The sequence below is a fragment of the Sorex araneus genome, chromosome 3 (assembly GCF_027595985.1).
Source record: "Sorex araneus isolate mSorAra2 chromosome 3, mSorAra2.pri, whole genome shotgun sequence".
Taxonomy (NCBI): Eukaryota; Metazoa; Chordata; class Mammalia; order Eulipotyphla; family Soricidae; genus Sorex; species Sorex araneus.
Window position 1 is genome coordinate 75817507 of NC_073304.1, and position 8711 is coordinate 75826217.

Sequence of the window (8711 nt, forward strand, 5' to 3'; positions counted from 1 at the left end):
AATCTCTGGGTGTTGACTTGTTCAATTTTCTTTTACTCTTTCTTGTTTCAGTGCCAAGATGAAACCCAGGACTCACATATGCCAGGTTGAGTGCTCTGTTACTGAGCTCTATCCTGGCCCCTTTGTGTTTCTTTTTCTTTTGAATCACCATGAGCGACACAGTTACACAGTTGTTTGTGATTGGATTTCAGTCATACAATGTTCCAGCACCTGTCTCTTCACCAGACCACCAGTGTACATTTCCCACCACCAGTGTCCCCCATTTCCCCCTATTTTCCTCCTGCCACCCCCTCTGCCTGCCTCTATGGCAAGCACTTTGCTTCTCTCTCTCTCTCTCTCCCTCCCTCTCTCTCTCTTCTCTCCCTCTCTCCCTCTCTCTCTCTCTCTCTCTCTCTCTCTCTCTCTCTCTGTCTTTCTCTCTGTCTCTCTCTGTCTCTCTCTCCCTCTCTCTCTCTCTCCACCCCTCCTCCTTCTGGGCATTATGGTTTGCAATAATAAGGTACTGCAAATGCCCTACCTGTTGTACTCTCGCTCCAGCTTCTGAAAGGTTATCATATATCCCTTTACCTACTTCCAGCACTCAGTTCTTGTCCAGAGTGATCATTTCCAACAATCATTATCATAGTGGTTCCTTCTCTATCCTAACTGCCTTCTTCCCTGCCCCCCCACCCACACTTTGTCTTAAGGCCCCTCCTTAAGAGCCCTCTGACTATGCATCTGTAAGGGCTGTCAGTGACTCATATTTTCTGACATACTTCAGTCCTCTTCTACAAAGCTTGTCTCTGAGACTCCTTTCAGTCTGATTTGTTATCCTTTCTCATCTCTCAGTTAATCATTTTTTTTGTTTCCTTCCTCATCATGCCCCTGCACCGCCACTCCCTTCACTGTTCCTACCTGATCCCCATCCATTGTGTGATGTGTTGGTTTTATTTCTTAGGAGCAACTTTAAGATTCCCAGAGTCTTAGCAAAGTGTCCCTAGAGTTCCCCTTGGAAGCACTCACACTCCTCCCCGCCCCCATCCCAAACTTCTCCCACTCCCGCTAGGCTCACAGCCCTGCCCCCAACAACCTCCCTTTCCTGTTCCACTACCTTGTCCCAATCACAAGTGTTGTGTCCCCCTTTGTTTAATGTGAGTAACAAGGAGCAATGAAGGAAAACGAAGAGAATAAGTTCTATCCTTCCCTTTATGAAGGTTGAAATTCCTACAACCCGTGGCAGAATGAACTCTGAAAAGAAACAGCTGACGAGCCGCGGTCTGAATGACTCTCCTGTCCTCACCCCCTCCCTCTGCCTCTGAAACACCATGGAGACTGCCACCTGAAAGAGGCGGAAATCATCTCATCAGACCCAGGATTGTTTGCCAGTGCCTTCTAATTTAGTCAAGTTTTACAAAAGACACTTTCCCCTCACTCTTTACTGCCTTACTCCCTCAAAGCTAGCAAGACAAAACAACTGGTGGTAACATATGGAAGTAGAGAAACAGGAGGGTTGCTTGTAGATATTTATTCACAGGTCCTTAAATTGTCTTCATAAGATTAAGTCATTCTTCAAATCTGCAGTCAGGAAGTGAAGTCTCTAACTTCCTAGAGAATGAAATCAGCAGGGTGGCAGTAAAGTATCACTTCGCAGTAGAAAAGCAAGCTGTCCAACCAAGCATTGCTGCAGCAAATTTCAACCTGCCATTTATCAGCCAGGGAGATTTGGGGGAGGGGCTGTGTCAGGACTTAACTTGTGGCTCTGTGCTCAGGGATCAATCCTCATGGTGACCATATGCATCATGCAGGGCATCCCACCAGGGTCTGCGATGTGCAATGTAAGAGCCTAACCCCCTGCACTATCTCTCAAGCCCTATTAGCTATGAAGATATTGAGCAAGGAACCTGATTTTGCCTCTTGAAGTCTCAGTTTCCGGGACTGGAGCGATAGTACAGCAGGTAGGGCTCTTGCCTTATATGAGGCCAACCCGGGTTTGATCCCCAGCACCCCATCTGACTCCCGTGCTTCGCCAGGAGTGATCCCCAAGTGCAGATTCAGGAGTAAACTCTGAGTTCCCCCCACAAAAAAACAAAGAACCAAACTATCAAAATCTCAGTTTCCAGGGCCAGAGAAATGTTAGCGGTGGTAGAATGGGTGCTTTGCACTCAGCTGGCTTCCCTTTTGGTTCCCTAAGAACCTCCAGGAGTAATTCCTGAGTGCAGAGCCAGAAGTAACCTTGAACAACAACAAGTGTGGCCCAAAACTAAAAACAAAAAACAAACTCAGTTTCCTCAGTTGTTAAATGAGATGCTCTGCACTACTAAAATGTGTGTTAAATTAAGTTTCCTTTACAGTTGTTTTAAGGATTACATGAGAGCATACTCAAAGGATGAAGCTTTGGCACAAAGGGTGTGTCAACTAAAATAAAATTCTTCGTAGAGGCCTAATTCTTTGGAAAGTAGAAGTACTTCCATAATACTCACTTTTCAAAAAACCTGCAAAAGAGAGATACTGACAGCATTGTCCTGAGAGAAGAGGCTTCGGATGAAAACTAAAATTTGGCACCCATGTGACTATAGTTGTTATTATTTTCAGGACAAAAGCTACTCTGAGTTTATCAACACAGATTGGGTTTTGGTTTGGTTTGGGAGGGAAGGAAGTTTGGGCTATACCTGGTATTGCTCGGGTGTTACTCCCAGCTTGTTGCTAGTAGGCAGGGCAGTTACTTCCAGCAGTGCTGAGGAATTGAGCATGCAAAGGGGTGCTGTGAAATTGAGCATGCAAAGTGTACACATGAGCCCTTTGAGCTGTCTCCCCAACCTTTAAAAGCACTTTTGTTTGTTTACCCATTTGCAGCACAAAGGGATTGAACCCATGGCCTTACACATGAGAGCCATGTGCTCTACCACTGAATCATATCTTAGTCCCCAAGAAACACAGTTTTGAATGAAGTGGAGTTTGGTATCACATCCAGTAGTACAAAGGTTTTACTCCTGACTCTGTGCTCAGGGATCACTCCTTGCAGTGTCTGGGGGATCATTTGCAATGCTGGGATTGAACCAGGGTCAGTGAACTCATGCAAGTATCCTAGGTAAGACAAATGATATTTTTTTCTACCCTCCCAGAGCACTTTTTTTTTAAGTGGAAAGGTACACCCAGCAGTGTTCAGAGTTTACTCCTGGCTCTGAGCCAGGGATCACTCCTGGACTGGCTCAGGGAACCATCTGTGGTGCCAGAATTAATACAGGTTTGCTACTTCCAAAGCAAGTTCTTTATCCTCTACACGATCTCTATGCCCCCTCCCAGAAACACTTTTATTAATTTATTTGCTATTATTATTAGGATCATACCCTGCAGTGTTCAGGGCCTAGTCCTAGCTCCATGCTCAGGAATCACTCCTGGCAGGGTTCGGGGGGCCATATGCAATGTTGGGGATCGAATCTGGGGCAGCCGCATGCAAGGCAAGCACCCTACATGCTGTTCTGTCCTCTCAGAAACACTCTTTTTCTTTCTCTCCTTTTTTTTTTTCTGCTTTTTGGGTTACACCCGGAGATGAACAGGGGTTATTCCTGGCTCATGCATTCAGGAATTACTCCTGGCAGTGCTCGGGGCACCATATGGGATGCTGGGCATCGAACCCGGGTTGGCCGCGTGCAAGGCAAATGCCCTACCCGCTGTGCTATCGCTCCGGCCCCCCAGACACACTCTTAAATGACTTTACAAAAAGAAAAAAAGACTTAAAGGTATGTTCCTCTCAGTGTTGGCTCAAAGGGCTTTGCAAGCAGGAGCCCTGGGTTCAATACCTAGTAACTGTATGGTTCTCTAAGCATAGTCATGACTGCTGCCCAAACAAAAAGAGGTATGTTAGGAGCCAGAGCAATAGTACAGTGGATAAGGTGCTTGCCTTGCACGTTGCCAATCTGGGTTCAATCTTTGCCATCCTATATGGTCCCCCAAGCACTGCCAGAAGTAATTCCTGAGTTCAGAGCTAGGAATAACCCTTGAGCATCGCTAGGTGGGTGGCCAAAAATTTAAAAATTTAAAATGTATATTAATCTCTACAAGTTCAGCATGCAGTTCACACAGCAGAATATACATCAGGAAGGTGTGTGACTTATTTACACCACAGACCAGGAGTGATGTAAGTGTGCAGAAAAATGTGCAGGAAAAACTGATAGTCAAACATAATGATTTTTTTTTTAAAAAAGCAGTAACATGGGGCTGGAGCAATAGCACAGCGGGTAGGGCATTTGCCTTGCACGAGGCAGACCCAGGTTCGATTCCCAGCATCCTATATGGTCCCCCAAGCACTGCCAAGAGTAATTTCTGAGTGCATGAGGCAGGAGTAACCCCTGTGCATTGGTGGATATGACCCAAAAAGCAAAAAATAAATAAATAGCAGTAACATATCTTTGCTTCTTAAAGACTTAATTTTGATATTTTTTTAAAAATACCTGTATGTACAAGGACACTCCTACAACAACTCCATAGACCCCTCAGAATCTACAGTTCATAATTCAGAAACTACCACTCAAACACCACTGTCTCAAACTTGACTCTTCAAAAGAATCATCTGAACCAAGCCATATTTAAATACCTTAGCCCCCCAGAAATTCCACTTAAATAGATCTGAGGCAGAGGACAGAAATGTGAATTCTGATAAATTCCCCATGTGATTACAGTGAGTCCAGAGAGAGTTTAAATCTCTGGGAATTAGCATTCCTGACTGACTCCTCATCTTTCTCTGCCAGGAATCTCATTCCAATCACCTTCTCTTTGTTCCTCAAGGTTCTGCGATTCTTTAACGGAGTGTTGTGCTGATATCATACAACAATGTGTAGAATAAAGGTGACCAAAAAAAAAAAAATTGAGGCCTGGGAGACAACTCAAAATTCCAAGGTTAAAGGGCCAGAATGTGGGCTGGAGTGATAGCACTGCAGGTAGCCCTGCAATTGCTTTGCATACAGTAAACCCAAATTTGATCTCCAGCAACCCATATGGTCCCACAAGCACCACCAAGAGTGATCTCTGAGCACAGAGGCAGTATTAAGTCCAGAGCATTGCCAGGGTGCCCCCCACACACAAAGTAGAAAAGAGGCCAGAGCAATAGTACAGTAAGTATGGTGCTTGCCTTATATGTGGCCAACTCAGGTTCTATCCCCAGCACCCAATACTGTCCTCCAAACCCTTACAGGAGTGACCCCTGAGCACAGAACCAGGAATAAGTCCTGATGACTCAAGGCTTGGTTTCCATGTCTCAGCATGTAGAAGGGAGTACCCTGTCCAGAGCAGCCTCTGCTAGGTATGTTCCAAAAACAAAACAAACAGAAAAATGTGCAAGAAAATCTGATAGTCAAATATAAATTTCTTTTTAAAAAGCAGTAACTTATCTTTGCTTCTTTAAGACTTATTTTTACATTAAGATTAAAAAACCCTTCATATCCTTGTTTTATTTTTTGGTTTGGGGGTCATACCTGGTGATGCCCAGCGGTTACTCTTGCCTCTGCACTGAGGAATTACACCTGGCAGTACTTGGGAAACCACATGGAATGCTGGAAATTGAACCTGGGTCAACCACATGCAAGGCAAATACCTTACTTGCTGTACTATTACACTAGCCCCCTTCATATCCATTTTAACTAATTTAGATATGGACTCTCCTCACACAGATTATACACAAACGTCCCAGCCTAAATTAGCACTTTGAGCTATTCCTGAAGAGAGAAAAAAAATGAGGCGATCAATAGACTATAGGGGAGTCAAAAGAGAAAATAATGCCAGGAGTAACCCCTGTGCCAGGTGTGACCCAAAAAGAAAAAAAAAGAGAGAAAATATTGGCTGGGATGTAGCTTAGTGGTAGAGTGCATGGTTTGATCCTGAGGCAACACACACACACACACACACACACACACACACACACTGATTAAACAATGTCATAAGAAGGAACCGCAGGACCAACGAGGGCTCACAGGGCTAGAGCTCATGCTTTACGTGTTGGAGACTGGTTCATTTTTTCAATTTCTGGCATTACAGGAACTATGTTGTTCCCCAAGCCCCACCAGGAGTAACCTCTGAGCACAGAGCCTGGAGGAGCCCCTGAACACCACAGGATGTGGCCCCAAATCCCGTCCTGTTCCCCACCCCACCCCCCAAAAAAGGAAGTACAAAGGTCAGAAGGTAGAGTCCACCACCACCACCTCCAGAATATTCTTCCTAGAGCTTCTCAGAATCTCCCACTTCGGAAGGAACTGGGGTAAGGTGTCAGGATAAATCCCTTTATTATCTTCAGTACCCTTGAGTGTCTCTTCGGAGGCTTGGGAATGTAAACCTTTGGTTTACAAGGTCAAAACAACTGTAGATTATTTTCCAAAAATCAAATCACCAAATGAAGAAAGTGTTGTTTTAATGTTCTCTTCTGTTAAGAGTATCTCCCTCTCCTTTCCTCCCTCTCTCTGTCCCTCTCTTTTTGCTTTTCATTCTCTTGGGCCCTCTCTCCCTTCTTTTCTCCCTCTCCCTCTCTCCTTCCCCTCCCCTCTCCACTTCACCACACACAGAAACCCCTTTTCAAAGGGTCTTTTTTCCAACTCAGTGAAGTAAAGTCTTTGCCCCTTTGTGGGGAAGGCTCATTAACATTCCCACAGCAGCATCTCTTCAAGGATTTTACTTTTGTAACTCTGTGGGGAGGTCAAGAGGCCACAGTGGAGAGGTAAAGGGGGGAAAATGGTAAATGGGGGAGGGCAGAAAAAAAAGAAGAGGAGGGGAAAGAGTCCTTCCTTTCACAGTAAGGCCAGGGAGAAGGAGGGTGGAAAAAATAGGAAAAGACAAGAAAGACAAAGAAGGAGACAAATATTGGACCTCCACATCTGCCCTTTGGGGATTTCATAGACTCACAAGAAAAGCTGAAAACTCTTCCTCCTCTTTTTTTTTCTTTCTTTTGAAAAAGGAAGCAAATGGTGGAAACAGTGGGACAGAAAAGTGACAGGACCCTGTTTCACTGAGACATCAGCAGCTTTCCTGGCTTCGGTGTTTTCTTGAAAATAGCCTGTGATGACCACACCTGTCCACCGCTGGCAGCTTCACAGGGTGAATTGAACAATGCCAGCAGAGTTCGAGGGTGGAATGTAAGGCAGCAACCCAGGGTCCTGACCCCAAAGGAAAGGGGAAATAATGGAGGTTCAGTGGACTCCAAAGCAAAGATCAGAGTTGCCCAAATCTCTTCAGATGCCAGTACCTGCCTCATTTGTCACCAGCAACCCCCCTTCTGTGTCATTGTCTCTCTCAGGATTGCTGAACAAGGAGCCTGGACTTAGGAAAGAAGTAAAGGGAACTTCCAGTTTACACTCAACACTGCAGCACTGTGAGCGAACTTTTCTTTTTGTTTTTTGTTGGTTTGTTTTGTTTTTGGTTCACACCCCATGGTGCTCAGGGGATACTCCCAGCTCTGTGCTCAGGGGCTCACTTCTGAAGGTGCTCTGTGGGTCATGTGTCTCTGGGGATCAAACCTGAGTCTCCTGCATGCAAAGCATATGCTCAGTCCAATGAGCTATGTTTCCTGCATTTACTTTGCTTTTCTCTAAAGATAAAGCTATTAAGAAATTTATAGCCTAAAGTGCAAAGGGGAAAACGGTACTTGCTTTCCTATTGGTGTTTCTGATGTTCTCCCATCTCAGCCAGAAGAGTAAGAAGTAAGGTTAAAGAAAAGGACCAGGACATTCTAGCTAGAAGATAGGGGATATCTGGATGTTCTATGCCCATTGCACAGTATTACTCTCATTTATGTGGCTAAGAATGACTGGAAGTTAAAGAGCAACAAATGAATCAGTATAAAGTGGAAGGCTGAGCAGGAGAAAATGGATTAGCTGCTAAATTATGTGCTCTTTAAATTTATTTATAATTTGGGAGGCCACACCCAGTGATATGCAGGGGTTACACCTGACTCTATGCTCAGGGATCACTCCTGGTAGGATTTGGAAGCACATATCGTATGTCAGGGGTTGAACCCTGTTTGGCTACATGCAAGGTAAGCCTCCTACCCATTATACTATCTCTCTGCCCCCACTATAATTTTTGTTTTAGGGCCACATCCACTGGTGCTCAGAGGCTACTCCCGAATGTGTTCAGGGGGGTCCCTCCCGGTGGTGCTCAGGGGGCCATATGTGATACAGGAGATCAAATTAGTTTGGCCACATACAAAACAAGCACCATAACCTTTGCACTCTCCAGCCAAAGTGATGTGTTTTGAGGGGACAAGGTTTGGAGCCCCACCCAGGGATACTTAGGAGTTACTCCTGGCTCTGCACTCAGGAATTACTCCTGGAGGTACTTGGGGGACCATATAGGTTGCTAGGGATCAAACCTGGGTCAGCCATGTGCAAGGCAAACTCTTACCCACTGTACTATCACTACAGTCCTCAAAGGGATGGGTTTTAAAGATTGATGGGGTGGGGTGGGGGGGGGTGGTGAAGGAAGGAGGTCATACCGAGTAGTATTCATGGCTATTCCCAGCTCAAGGTTCAAGGCTCTGGGATCACTCTCTGCAGTGGCAAGGATCAAACTTGGGGTCTTGCAAGCAAGGCCTGTGCTCCAGTCCTTTGTGCTCTCTTCCTAGCCTAAAGATGCTATTTTACAGGTCCAAATTCATATACTCAAGGACAGTCTATGGAATATTTGACGATTGTTTTCTGCCATTGTGAGACTATTTTACAGAAAGTTCGGATATCCGGGGCAGGAGCGAT